The sequence below is a fragment of the Chaetodon trifascialis genome, chromosome 3 (assembly GCF_039877785.1).
Source record: "Chaetodon trifascialis isolate fChaTrf1 chromosome 3, fChaTrf1.hap1, whole genome shotgun sequence".
Lineage (NCBI taxonomy): Eukaryota > Metazoa > Chordata > Actinopteri > Chaetodontiformes > Chaetodontidae > Chaetodon > Chaetodon trifascialis.
In genome coordinates this window covers 23904980-23919930 of record NC_092058.1, presented here as the reverse complement: position 1 = coordinate 23919930, position 14951 = coordinate 23904980, and the positions used below count along the sequence as shown (strand labels likewise).

General features: G+C 41.6%; 1 protein-coding gene across 1 annotated transcript in view; it reads left to right on the top strand.

The window, feature by feature from the left end:
* The first annotated feature begins 2391 nt into the window (after positions 1-2391).
* The window catches only part of LOC139328584 (caM kinase-like vesicle-associated protein), a 37557-nt gene continuing 24997 nt past the window's right edge, over positions 2392-14951 (top strand). The window contains exon 1 of the mRNA XM_070958397.1: positions 2392-2621. The gene's annotated coding sequence lies outside the window, so the exon portion shown is untranslated. The remainder of the gene's footprint in view (positions 2622-14951) is intronic.

Genomic DNA, 14951 nt, shown 5'->3' with positions numbered 1-14951 from the left:
ATGAAAAGTCACATTTCCGTCAATTCCGTCAACGTTGCTAATCTCGTCTTGTTTCACACTTGTTACAATTCTGCTAATCTGCTGTATATTCAGGCTTGTCTCATGGACAGCCAGTATTGAGAGGTAGCTGACATTTGCTTTATTTGAAGGGTTTCATCATTTACCCCAAATAAATGGCAGTGTCTCATCAAAAATGCTGTTTTTCCCCTTTTGCTTCCTGATTGTGTATAGACTGTTCTGATTCCGGTCTTTATGGGATGTAAGATATTCGTATCTCAAGTGGACGACATGAGTGGTATCGATCTTCTCAAATAAGGGTATTTCCCAAAAAATCTAGCAAAAATTCCTTGAAGCCCCTAAGATTAAAAAAAGGACCTGGAACCATTTCCCATAACTCCCTGAAAAGGACAAGTTGCATAAGCTTCCTGAACATAATTCGCTGCCTCGTGGAAATGAGCGACCCCGCTGTGCTGCGATGCTCCCCTACTGCTCCTTCATAAGAATGACCAAGCCTGGAGCGCACATCGTGAACAGCTGAAGAAGCATGATCCCAGTTGGCAGGAGCTGTAAATGGCCAGTATGGCAGCTTGGCTTCTCTCAGTGCGTGCAGATTGCACCCAGCGACACCAGGGTCAACGTTCTGTCTGTGCCCCGCCAAAAATACTGGTCCCGGGTGGGAGGCTCCATCTTCACCTGCCTCAGCACATTTCTGCACATGTGGGTGAGGAGGCAGCAGTGTTCGGTGGAGGGATGTAACTCTGTTTGCAGGAGGTGATAGAATGGAGATAGATTTTACTTATGTGATATTTCTTCCTTGGCAGGGACACAGTTTGAGAATAAAGAATTAGCAACCTGTGATGCATCCAGAGCAGTTATTAGAAACATCACCATGTGATTTCAGTTTGTTGTGGATTCTTTTGGCCCATGTTTCAATCATTTTGAACATATGTGGGGCATCGTACAGTATCTGTCACATTGAGGGAAAACCATCTGCTCTCTGAGTATCCAGTGTCTCAATCCATGAGCATCGGCTGTTTTCAGTCCCTAGTTTTATGTATATGTTTATGTTTCGCCTCATGCTTCATTTGTAATGTGTGTGGACATGTGGGCCCTTGAGGGTTCGGATAAGGCGCAGAATGTTAGAGCACGTTTTCATCTCCACTAACAATCAGAGGCCAGCTGCAGATGCTTGATTTGGCTGTTTTAACGGTTGGTTCACCCAAATGACAGAAAAACCTATATTCTTATGTTCCGTGGAGAATTGATCCATGCTGATTTTGTTTTCATTCACACAGGTTGTGAGATATTCTTATACGAGCTTTCTTCCGCTGAGGCGATGTGAGAGAATCGTTCCTATAAAAACAGTTGATAGCTTGATATGTGGATTATCCTGAGTAATAATCGGACACCTTCTCTGGAAAGTGATCTTGCCGTTCATTTTTTAATTTAATTAATTTTCGAAAGCTGCAAGCACCACCTCCACTATTATGGAATAGGGACAGATGTCAGAAAGCCGGGGCAAATAATACTATCTGCATGGCTAATACCAGTAGGGTTACGTCAAGAGACACTTTTCAAGTTAGGATGATCTCACAGATTAAACGCTGTACATTTCTGCATTTGTCTGAAGCTCATAAACAGATCAATATGGTGATGCAAACAGCCACAAGGACAAGCATACACGTTGCCATTGCTGGATATGCATGTTGCTGTTTAGGGAATGGTGATTCAGTTAAGGCTGAGATTTAGGGCTGCTCTTTCAAAGCAGCAGGCCAGCCATCGGTGAGACAGACAGAGACAGACAGGGACTCTGGACTGGTCAGAGAACAGCATGGTTATAATAAGCGACTGTACAACTGTATGGTGGATTGCTCTCCCTTCATTTTTATTATTATTGCATGCTGCAATAATGCATGTTTTGTTTTAGAGTGGTCAAACTTATATTCAATTGCATATAATGAGAAACAATAATTAGGGGAAATTATTTATCAGGAACCACGTCAGTGTTTAACGTGTCAGTCCATCTGTGTTATTGCAGGCAGGCTAATGCTACACAGAACATGGAACAAGGCGAACTATCGGCCGTACTACTGACTCTTCTTTTAGACGTGATCCTCACAGCTTCTAGCATCTCTGGTGTGGCGTGAACCAAAAATTTCAGACTCATGTTTGCAGAAAAGGCGGTTAAGCCCCTGCACAGGTTAAAATGGTGGGTAAGTGGAAGTGAGCGCGTCATTCGCTGCATGCTTGCTGATCAGATGGAGCCCACAGGCTGATTCTGGAAAGCATAACATGTTCAGTAGGGTGGGATTTGAACCCGCTCCGCTTGCCTCGGACCCTGCTCCCCCTGTGTGCGCTGTCCTATCCGCTGTGCGCTCTGGACAGTGAACTCCCTCCCTCCCTCTCCTCCTCCTCACCGCGCGGAGCTCGACGCGCACAGGCACAACAGATGGTACAGTACCACAGGCTGCAGGAGCGCAAAAATCTCATGTAGAAGTACTTTTATTTCTCTAAACTTCACAGGAACGTTTAGTGTAATAGGAGTAGGGGGGTTCTCCGAGGACAAACTCGACTCTGACAGTCTCTGGATCCTACGTTTAGAGGCGGAATTTGGTGTCAAGGTAAGTTGTGGTGTTTGCTGAATAGCCGTTCAGATTTCGGAATCAATGAACTCAGAGCAGAATGCGCAGAAGAAGCACTGAATGCGATGACTTTAAGTATTTTTTTTTTTATTTTTATCCTTTATCGATGTATCTGAGTATATTTATAACACTAACTCTAACCGTTTAAGTTTGTTACATAATATTTTACAGAATGAAGAACAATGGACTTATGAAATAGCACTCTGGCGTCAATTAACCCACCGTTAGATCTAAGGCATTTAACAGAATTTAAATAGATTTTTATACCATCTCTGCAATGACAAATCTTTTTTTAGAGGTAGGTGGGAACTCCATTGCAACACTGTTTCTAAAACTAATCTATAAATATACAGAATTTCTTGAAATTGAGACACTGAAATTGAGTCTGACACTAATGAGATGTTTATTTTACATGGTACTTGGCAAACTTTACAGCTGCAGCATTAATGTGGGCATGAATTAAAAATGAATAGGGGCATCAGCCCTTCACATTGTCCTGCATTCTCACCGAAATAAGAGTCTTTTAGTTCTTCTATTCCAGGAGTTTATAGAGCACGAAGTCTTCACTGGCTCCACAGGCACACATCTATGTATGTGCTGATGCTGCAACTCTGCGGGGATGCTGATGCCACAACACTGAGCAACGTTCAAACAATGTTCATTTTTAGTGACTTATGCAGAGCCCCCCACGGGGAAAGCTTTTAATGTGAAAAACCGTACAGACACCACCATGTCAAAGGTCAGTAATGCTCTTTGACATTGTCTGTGGTGGTTTTCATCTCTTGTAAGAAGCGGCTTAGGTTAAAGATGGTTTAAAACAGGGAAACCTCAGGCATGTTATCATTGCTCAACAGTGGATAGTGATACAAGACCTCTAAATATGAATGAGAAATCTAATTGTGACTTTTACGGAAACTGAATACCCTTCTCACTCTGCTCCAAATGCGTCTAATGAGATAAAAGCATTAAGACTTTTGGAGGTTGATAGTCATCCAATACCACATGCAAAAATGATTTTTTAAAAATATTTTTGTTATTCAAAACACATGCACTGACAACCTTTATGGACATTAAAATTAATTAGCTTCTTGGAAACATGGCATAATCACTGTTTTACATTCTGCAGAGGTTCAAGTTCATAAAGAATAACTCCTGCTACCATCAGCATGCAGTGAATAGATAAGGCTTTTACTGTAATAGCCTGTGAGACACTGACACTAATCTCTCTGAACTCTTGCATGTTCCCTGCCTCAGAGGAACATTCGAGAGCAGACACTCTGACATTGAGTTCTAGGTTTTGATAAGAATAATCAAGTCTCACTCTGGCTCTTGACATTCATTATTACTAAGCCACTACTTAGATATAAATTCAGGTCTGTACCTTTCTCAACCCAGTAAGATAGCTGAGCCACACAGGGGGAAAAAATCCACCGTGGCAACATTTTTATCATAGGTTGATGCTATTCATCCATATGTCACATCCTTAAGGCCTTTAAGACGAGGGCAGTGAGCTGTATGTAATGATTTGTTCAGTCCCAGAGGAGGTCCAGACCTGCGGTGGACCCCAGGTGGCCCCGTGGCAGCAGCAGCTACAGGAAAGTGCAGCAGATCACCACATAGCCTCACAAATTGTACGCAATTAAGTCTCCGGGGGGAGCCGTTCGAACTTTGTCTTGCATCCGCTCTTGATTCTGTGTGAGCTGTTGGCACGATAGAGCACTGTGGAGATGTGAGGATTGCTTTGGAAATGTGTCTGCAGATGTACAAATTTGACAATACTAGTGAAATAATTAGAGTAACAGTGATGTAAATGAGTGGAAATAAATAACTGATGACAGCGGAGTGGATGCTCCTGTATAAATAGCTGTAGGATCAATTTCTTGAAGTCTGCTGGTTTGTTTTTTTTGTTTTGTTTTTTTTTAACTTTCTGCCTTTAGTAGTCTTGCGGTTCTTTCTATACAGTACAATACATATCATACTGTATCCTTTGTCTCTTGGATATTACACATAGATTTTTCTCTTCCGTGCGTGTGGCTTTATTTGTGCTTATTAAAATTTTTATGGGACCTTTGAGAGTCCCTCAGTCGCCAATGCCTCTGTGCAAAAGCCACAAGACAAAGCAAATTCACCATGTGTGCTCTTACACAGTGAAGAAGTGTACTAGATCAAAACCTTCACTGAGCAGCAATATTGGAGCATAGATTGGTATGTACTGCAGTGAAGATATCATGTGGGCCAGAGAGATTATCCAGTAGCTGAGATACTTTTCATTAATCAGAACAGCCTGAGATTGTGATGCAGTGATGTTCACAGAGAAGTGTTCTTGTTTATCCTTCCTGCTATTTGTTTGCCCAACTTTTATGTGTCAGCCTGGGAGGGCAGTGACACTTTCTCTATGGAGAGTGAAGTACACATTTTGACACTAAAGCACAGGAGTTGTCACTGCAAGAAGGCACCACTGCTGACATTATTGGACTGCCAGATATGCTCCCAATATGGTATTTCATTATATTGTTGCAGGTGCTGTAAGAAAATAAGAGTAGTATGAGAGAGGGACCCGTATTATACAAGAGAAGGGACTTTAATGACTTAAGCCAGAGACAACATCCCTCAAGTGTGGAAAGGTTGGATCTAAAGTAATAAGATAGGACTGGCTCTTTTTATGAGAACGGTAGTGTGTAGACTGTGAGTGTAGTCTCTCGCTTTGAAGAGTAGAATCAAAAGCGTGTGGATACTCAGCCACTGCAGAGGCTGACTGTTGTATTGACTTTACATAACCCACATGTGAGGTAGACCTCATAAATACAGACTTTGCCATATAAACTGTATATTTTTTTCTGTCTTTTCTAGACTCAAGATAGAGCCAAACATATAAAATGCAGCAGAGGAAATGAATTCACATGATACACGCTTGCTCATCAGAAAGCATCTTCAAATGGCCTGCAGATGCATTCAGTTTCACAAGTGTGATGTCATGCAAATATGAATATGATGCTTTGAATTAATATTTTGTTGCAGTGCAACCCGCATCCTGTAAACTCGCAAAGTAAATCATGTAGACGTTCAGTTCCACATGTGTTAAACCCTGCCATCATTATCTCTGATTAAGTGTGGAATATTTTAGTTAATGGGTTCCGTTTGATGCATCTCCAGTTTTACTGCTCCCACTGTCCATCCATCACACCCGGGCCATCAAACGCTGTCCTCACATGACTCAAGCAGCCAAAGAAAGATAAGTGATGCCATGAAGTCAGAGACTCTCCGGCAACACATGGGTTATTTTTTGTAGCCGTGCGTGCGCTCTCTCCATTTACAGTGGATCAATATCCTGCTGTGAGAAGTGAGTGAGAGTAAAATGAGGGGGATACTACAGTGAATAAATCCTGCAGCGATACCTGTAGCAGCCGTTGAGCAGTCGTGCCGCGCAGCATCTGACATTAAGCTACTCATCTCAACATGAAAGAGACGACGCTCACATTTGTGACAGAGATGATGGATGCATTAAAAATGAACACACTAAACACACAGCGCCTGAATACATTACTGGTTGATTGTCACCGTCCTTGTTACAGGAGCTCAGGCACAGGCATTGTTCTCTGACAGTTGCTTATTAATCATTGTGTGTCAGTAAATGTCTGCTTCAAAATAAGCCATCATTCAGATCATCTTCTCTCTGTCAACACACCTCTCACACAGTTTATTAGAAATATTATTAACATTATTTTTACTGTCTGACTTATCACTCTCATTCAGCTATGATCTGAAGTAAATTCTTGAATTGTGTTTTCCTGTTGGTGGATGGTCACAAGGTGGGGACTAGAAACAGCTCCTGATCGGCCAGTTGAGGAAGTGTAGGGGATGTCAGCGAGCTACCAAAGTTGCCACAGTCCCCCTCGTTCCCCACAAAGGCAACAGTCAGCATCTGCTGGCGTTCACCCAGACCCCCCCTCCCCAAAACAAACAAACAAACAAACAAACAAACAAACAAACAAACAAACAAACAAACAAACAAACAAACAAACAAAAACATGAACACAACTAAAAAAGAGCTAATGTTCTGTCAACTGTGCAAACAGGTCTGGAGACTTTGCAAAGTCTTTCCAAAAGAGAAAAGAAGCAATGCAAAGTAATGCTTCTGTATACTTCTTATTTCTGTGTAATGTCAACTAGCCAAAAGTCTCTGAATGAAATCAAATATTTTACACATTAGTATAGAGATTATGAAACCACACCCACACAGATCTCATGGCACAGCTTATCTGGGTCTTTGAGTGTTTCAGGACCAGGTGTTTATGTGCCTTCAGGCTTTCTTGAGTGTAATGTTACATTACTTCCCCATTGTTGAGCTACATATAGCAGCTACTGTATATTTACCTGTACACATACACTATGTATGAGGTAACTATTTCTGGTGCTACTTCATTGCGAATTCTGGTCTTTACTTTTTAAAGATATTTTCTTTTCTTCCGTCTTGATACTGCAGCTCAAGATGCTCAAGGTTCTTTGCACGAAGTTTGTTTTGCTATTCAGTGTTGGTTAGGGAGGTTGTGTCATGAAGAAGTGACAGCAGATCCTCTATAGAATCACCAGCCGTGGATTTGTGGGTATGTGAGAATAGCATCTCTGTCCTGGCTGGTTTGCTCTTGTCGCAGGCATCTAGGAAGAAGTCGCTCTGTCAGCAGTCATCATGGGTTTATTTGAGGGAACATGTAACCGCAATGCCACACTGGCTGTACTGTTTATGAGGAGGAAACGTTTAGAGTCACTAAAAAAAAGGTAGCAAGACTCGTTTAATCAGTGGTCATCAATCATGATTAAGACAGTGGAAGCATCCGCCAAAAAACTCAAACAAAAAACTCTGCCCTCGAACCTCATCTTTAGTGAAAGGGTTACTTGTGGCACCATGCAGCTTCAAAGAGCCACCCTGCCTAGCACCCACAAATAGAAAATTTGAAGGGGAATTTTAAATGGAAATGGATTAATATTTCACCTCAGCATTGATTCATGCTGCCACTGTAGACATTTTCATCTGCAAGTGAGTTGCTTATGCAAAGGCATGACGTTACCGCGGTCTTGATCTGGCACATCCTCTCCTCTCCACCGTGCATTAGAAGTAATGGGCCTCCTATGTGGAGCATTGCTGTCATCACCACTTAGATTGTCACCCCAGCTGCCTGCTCTGTCATTTTCTCATTCGCAACCCTGGTAGAGATAACAGGGGTTAAAGCGATAAAGGCTGTAATAGATGGAAGGCATTATTATTGATTTGTGGTGTTTGCTGACTGCATCCTGAAGAAATACATAACATTTTCCATGACATTTGAGTGCGCAAGGTAATTTCTCAGGTGAAATTTTATACATCAACTCAAGTCCACAGCGTGGTTCTGCTCTGTGCAACAAAAAACTGATGAAATGTATTGAAATTTTGAGTGACATCTTCTGTTACTTGTCAAATCTATGCAAAAAAAAGGACAAAAAAATTCAAGCTACTGTTGATGTAAAGCAGGGAATTAGTTTCTTCTTCTTTTATTATTATTATTAATATGAAAATAAGGATGAAAGCATCCAGGTTGTGTTCATCATGTTCCAGTCCAGTTGTGAAATTCTCGATCCCGCTGAACATGGTCTCCTCTGCATATTGTTCAGGTTTCTACTGCGTGTTGCACAGGTGAAGGACAGGGGAAATCTATTTTCATTAAAGTTGCATGACAGAGCCTGAAGACAGCCGGCAGTTGCATGACTACAATCGATGCTGCTCCCTCATGCTCTGGCAGTTTGTCACCGTGGTGACGTTGGTGGAGATGTGCTTTGAGTTGACCCTTGAATCAGGACTTAATGAGGCTTTGGCCCCAAGTAATAGACTACTGCACTGTTTTTTGACACTTTGACAGGGAGGCACATTGGAGGTTGAACAGGCTTTATGATCTGTGTTTTCAGTTTTTGAGCTGGATTTTAAGCATGATGACAAGCTCAGCTGTGTCAGTGTGCAATTTTGAAAGGTGGAACAGTGCAGTTTTGGCTTCTGGCAAAACAGGAAGAGGAGGAGGACGGGGAGAAGGGCCTTCTTAATAGAGCCGGCAACTTCTGTACAGACGGTGTGCAATTAAATTGGAAATGTTAAAGGAGGTCTGATTCACAAGGGAGCAAGTAGAAGAGGAGATTTTTTTTTTTAAACAACACAAATGAATCATACAGTACGTGCCCAGCAGACTTTATTGCTTACAATATGTTGTATATTACTAATGAGTGATTTGCAAATGAAAAAAAGATTTAATGGTTTAGTTACTGATTAAGAGTACAACAAAGAACATTTATGGGCATCTGCTAATATCTTTTTTGCCCCCATAAAGCAGAGCATTAAACCTGAAATAACTGATTTTTCTTTGTCCATTTGGGGCCACTGGAAACATGTTGTGAACGCAACATTGACATATCAACACCTTTTAAGTTTATATAGCAAACTCGTTAGCAAGCAGTTACTTTTTTACACTTCCAGCAGCAATCAGTCCAGTATTCACTGTCTTTTACTTCTGTATTTCATCTCAACCAACTCAGAAGGTAAATATATGGCTCTTTAGCTGCTAAATGCTCCACTACGTTCACTATCTTGCTGCTAACTGTGCTATTAAGTGCTGGGCAGGTAGTGTATGGTGGGTTTTTAGAGCTTTACTGCTGCCTGCCTCGGTAGAGTGAACCAAAATAATAAAGACGAAACGTGAATCTAAATGCTACACAGTTGACCTTTAAAGGGAAATGTCGTATATTTCAACCTGGATCCTATTTTTCCATGTTTATGTGTTTGTGACTCGTGGGGACAGCAGTCTCTCTTCATCTCCATTTCATCTCTGTTCTCTGTATACCTGCTCACCAAAACTTTAGTAGTTAATGTTATGGATATGATTTTGATTGTGATATTAAAGTCTAATAATGATGATAATAATAATAATGTTAAATGGAACATAATGCTGTGAATTGTTACACCAAGCACAGACACACAGGCTTTTACAGAGCGTTCGTTTGAAGAGTGTCTTTGAAGTTTTAGACGAGACATTTCTATTAAATTTTTGAATGTTGTTGTTGAATTTCTTAAAGTTTCGATGTTTAAAATAAAATGTTCACACTCTTTTACAAATGCTGTATAATATCTTGCAGACAGGCTGTTAATATCCGTAGGCCCACCTTTGGCATCAGAGTAAAACCCATAATATCCCCAAATGCAATATGTTATGTTTTTCTAATTTTAGTTAAGGACACTAATGCCAAGTTGTCCATGTTGGCATTTCACCACTGTGCTATGACATAACTCCCCCCACCTCCTCCTACTCCCGCCACCTCCCCCATACGGATGATCTGAGGTAACCATGATTGGACGATATGAAACTAGAAACAACCCTATAGAGGAGAGCAATATAGTGGCTGTTTGTAGTTAAACAAAAAGGTCTGTCTCTGTAAGGATCCTGTCCAGACACGTAGAATAACAATCTGAAACTGTCAGTGCTAAAAACAAGCATTTTTACTTAGTGTACATTGAAGGTTTTGCCGGGCAGATTAGAATGCAGCCTGTTTTGCCGGCTGCAGCACTCTCTCTCAATGCTGAATCAGTTTCAAACATCGTTGTCTCCATTAGTCATCAGACACAAAAACAAGGGAAAATAGGGCCCAGGTTGAAAAATACTGAAGTTTCTCTTTAAGATTGCTCTAATGAGATGCAGCAATTTCAGATTGAATGAGATCCACTCTGCCGATTCTTTGTCAGCAGATAAGGAGGAGGGAAACTGGGCTGAGGGAACAGGTGGTAGACATTAATGAGTCGATCCAATAAAATTCATTCAAAGCAACTGTTCCTACTCGCCTTGCGCAAGAAACACAATAGTAGCACTGATCTGAGTGGTAATGCACATGAATATTTCATCAATACTTGCTGTTTGAAGACAAAAACAAACCCCTAGGACCTCCAAAAGACGAATGAGGAAAAAATCTTCTAAATTTAGCAAAATGCAGCATACAACATACTCCCTCCTCCAAAGCAAATGATGCTGCTCTCTGCATTGAGCACAAACGGTACTGTACTATGATGCCACACTGAAGGACTTTGTAACCAAGGCAACTAACAACAGGCGCAGAGAATGGTCAGATTAGCCGGTGAAGTGTGAAGAGGAAGCATTTCAGATTTTACATAAAGCAAAATGCCCAAGCTGTCTTGCATCAAGACAGTGTATTAAAAGCTTAAATAAACCTAGTAGATGACCTATAGCAGCCTTTGTGGTTTTGTGTTTACCTCATCAGTTTTTCAAGTTGCATGAACGAACACAGCAGCTTTTACTTGACAACCAGATGTATTGGATTAAATAAAAAGAGAATTCACAGAGGACTGTTTAAACCGCTGAAGCAAAGGCTGAAGGCACGTAGCTGAACACAAGGCTGGAGGTGAGCCAATCACATACTTCAGGAAGTGTGCTCGGTGGAGGTGGATGCCTCCATTAGCGACAAGGATTCACACCTCAGTCATTCATCTCACCACCTCCCACCGCACTGAACCCCTGTCACATGTTGTGAGTCACCTGGCTCCTCGCCACTCCTCCCTGCTTGTTCTCTCAGCGTGGTACGTCAGCCTCTCTCTCTCTCGCTCGCTCACTCCCTCATGGAGCACAGCAACACACCAAGAGCAGATTAACCGTATCGCTGCCGAGACAAAGCAAGAAAACAGAGGAAAGTATATTTAGGTACAGACTGCTACTATTGACTGGAGAAAGGCCTCAGAGAAAGGCTTTTTTCATTCATGTGGGACGAAAAGAAGCATGAGTCCAGCTTTGTGGTGGATAGTAGGTTTGTAGAGCAGTGAGCCTGGTTCTCCAGCCACATTAACTTATACGAGAAAGGCCAAGCATGCATCAGAGAACCAACCCCATGGGCTTTCAGTGTTAGGACTTTTCCCAGCGCACTTTTGTGCTGTGGACACTTTGCTTCCATGCAGAATGGATTTAAATGAGCCATTCAGTTCAGACTGACTTTAGTGTGCCTGCACACACCTGTTTCTGTAAGGACCATTGTAGATAAAACTAGAACACAGCTTCATGCTACATATACATGAAACACATATCAGTTTAACAGGCTTCAACACGAATATATAATAACAGCAACTATGTTGGATTACTACATATCTAGAAGAACAATAATTATACAACATGTGTTTGTGTAAAGGTTAAATGGTCACTCTTGACCTTGGAAGTCTTTGTCCTCAAGGTCCACTGTGTAGCTATTCATGTGATCTTGTGAATCAAGCTGTACTATCTGCGCAGCGGCGCTTTAAGTTAAATGCAAATGACAGCATGCTAACATTCTTACAGTACACCACTTTCAGATTATTTGTTTAGTGTTTTCGCATGCTAACATTGCTGATTAGCACTAAAAACTATTATTTTGCAAGTGGTACGTGGTCATATTATACAAACAGAAATTTCAGGTCAGGGCAGATATGAAAAACAATCTGTGAGCTCCATTTGGAGTAACAGATTAATGCCTTTAAAAGCATAACAGTTTGTAAATGTCTGGAAAGTTCAGAGCAGCAAATATTTTATCTTTCATCATGATAATCAAGAGGTAGAAATATGCTGTTCATGTTAAAAAAGTAACCCAAGAGACATGTACCTCTTGCATGTATTTGCCCCATGCGTTGCCCCCCCCCCCCCAGCTGCACTGATGGACTTGCTCCATTCAAAGGAATGAGACGGCTTCATTTTATCACACAGGCCTCAGTTTCATCATCTCTGCACCATAAATATTTGCAATCCATTCAATGGTTGTTGAGACATTTCACTCAAAACCAAAACTGTCAGCCTCATTGTGGCACTAGAGGAACATTGAGGCACCAACTAAATGGTACTGACCGAAATCAGTATGATTCATCCTCTGACGACCATGAATGTTTGTGCAAAATGTGCACATTCAACTGAATGGTATCACATTGACAAACTCAATCTACAAATGGAAATCTGATGTGATACAAGCAAAAGTTCTGGTCCAGCTGCTAAATGGACCTTTTCTGCACCAGTGTTTATGTACTTTCATACACATTCATTCAATGCTCTGCATATTCTAAATATTCTAGATGATCTACATAAATATATATGCAGATCTAAAATGAGTGTAATGTAACTAGGTAAAAAAGATAGGTACATGATGACATTGTATAAAATATCTAAGAAAATGGCCATGATCATGTAAGACCAAAAAGGAATAAAATAAACTGAGGATATTTATATGAGTACATAAAATTTAATTCCACAGAAGAGATGTTTTTGTAAATGGAGGCAAGAGACTGCACAAATAAATGCGGTGCTGACAGCTGTGTTTGATGTAGTGAACATCATTGGTGTTTTCTGGGATCAGATGCTAATCTGCTGAAGGGGTGTGCATGATTTACACGTCCTGCCTGAGTTTTTGCTGAGAGGATATAAAATAGTTGGGAGGCAACCATTAGGTCTTTTTCTGCTTTTAAGCATGTTTTCATGCAAAATCATTTGTCCTGAAAGTAAGTCCTTCTGACACTCACTTGATGATACTTTGTCTCAAAGTAAAATAAAAGTTTGAAAAAGGAAATTTACTGCATGGAGCTATCAGACAGCACCCATGCTGCTTGCCACATACAGTGCAGTCAGCAGAGCAGAGCTGGAGTGCAGCAAGGACCGGTGAAGGTTTGGACCATGCTCTCCTGCCATTTGATAAGGACAAGTCTGATCACACTGTGGGTGTGAAACATGCATGAATGCCTAGAACAATTTAAGCATTGGCTGACATTCAGAGTTGATGACGTTTTTTTGAGAGGCTTGGTGTTTGCGTCTGTACGACAGGAAATGTAGACAGCATGGGGATCGGGGTTTGCTTGGCTCTGCTGTGGAGCAGGTGGGTCGGGCTGGTGGGCAGGCGGTGCTGTAACTCTGCCGGGACTATCAAGGCCATATGCAGGACGGCTCACCACCCTTCACTGGGTCGCAACACATGCACTCACCCCGGTCTCTCAGCAGGAAAAGTTCTTTCTATACCAACAATATGTCATCTCTTACAGATAGAGGCGGTCCTCCTATGCTGTCTCACCCATGTGATCACTGTAATCATGGAGACAGGACTGTTACTGTGCATTTACTCTAATGTAAAACTTTGATGCCATTGCAGTGTCATTCAGTCTGGTATTATGACTTGGACTGAATGAAATCTGTCTCCAACATATGTTTACCTACACCACACAGTGAGACATACAGCTGCTTCACTGTACTGTAATTTGTAAAGCAGCAAGAAATTCAGTGCAAACTGGCTTCTCTTGCTAAGTATCCAAAAGCACGTACCATTGACACAATCCTAATTTTCACGAACATTCTGTCAAGAGAGATTACGCATCCCTCATCCTGCTGGGTTTTCTCCCGAGAGAGCATAGCTTGTAAATATGATGGGCTGTGATAGAACAGACTTACATTACTGTTCGTTTAAGATACACCAGTTGTTGGTGTAAAACGCATGGTGGGAACTAGAGCTCAGTAACCTTTAATATATGTCTTGACAGAAATCATTACAATATCCCAGTTTAAAGGACCGCACTGGTGTGGCTGTTAATCCTGCACGAGCTGACGTTCTGCAGCAAAAGCTTTACGAGTGATGCATGAACTTGTTGGGAGGTATTATTCTCATATTTGACACAGTCGGTGAATTAACCTGCTTGCATTGTACATCTGAAATCGCCATGGTATGACCGTGTTTTAAAGACCTCTGCAAACATCCTGCATATTCATGCCTGCAGCTTTTTATCTACAGGGCGCCTCTCGAGTTGTGTCTCATCTAATTAATGACTTTGGAGCAATTTACAGATAGCTCATTTGCACATGGCTTCTCAAGCCCACAGGTCATACTTAGTGGTGATGGCTGAGGAACAACAGTTAATTTATCAAATTTGTGTTTCATTCATTCAGATTAAATCTTGCTCAGCATTTTGCATATTTTTGTGAAACAAAGGTGATTTTTATCACAGGCACCATTCTGAAAATATACTGTACATCTATGATAGCAGCCCTGCCCTCCAGTCCTCCACGACCCCCAAAGCATGCACACACAGGCACACACACACACACAGGCACACACACACACACACACACACACACACACACCCACCCACACACACACACACACACACACACACACACACACACACACACACACACACACACACACACACACACACACACACACACACATCCTTTCCTTTGCTCAGCTCACAGTTGTGCCAGGGGAGAGTGTGGCTGTCAGATGAAGGTACTGTAC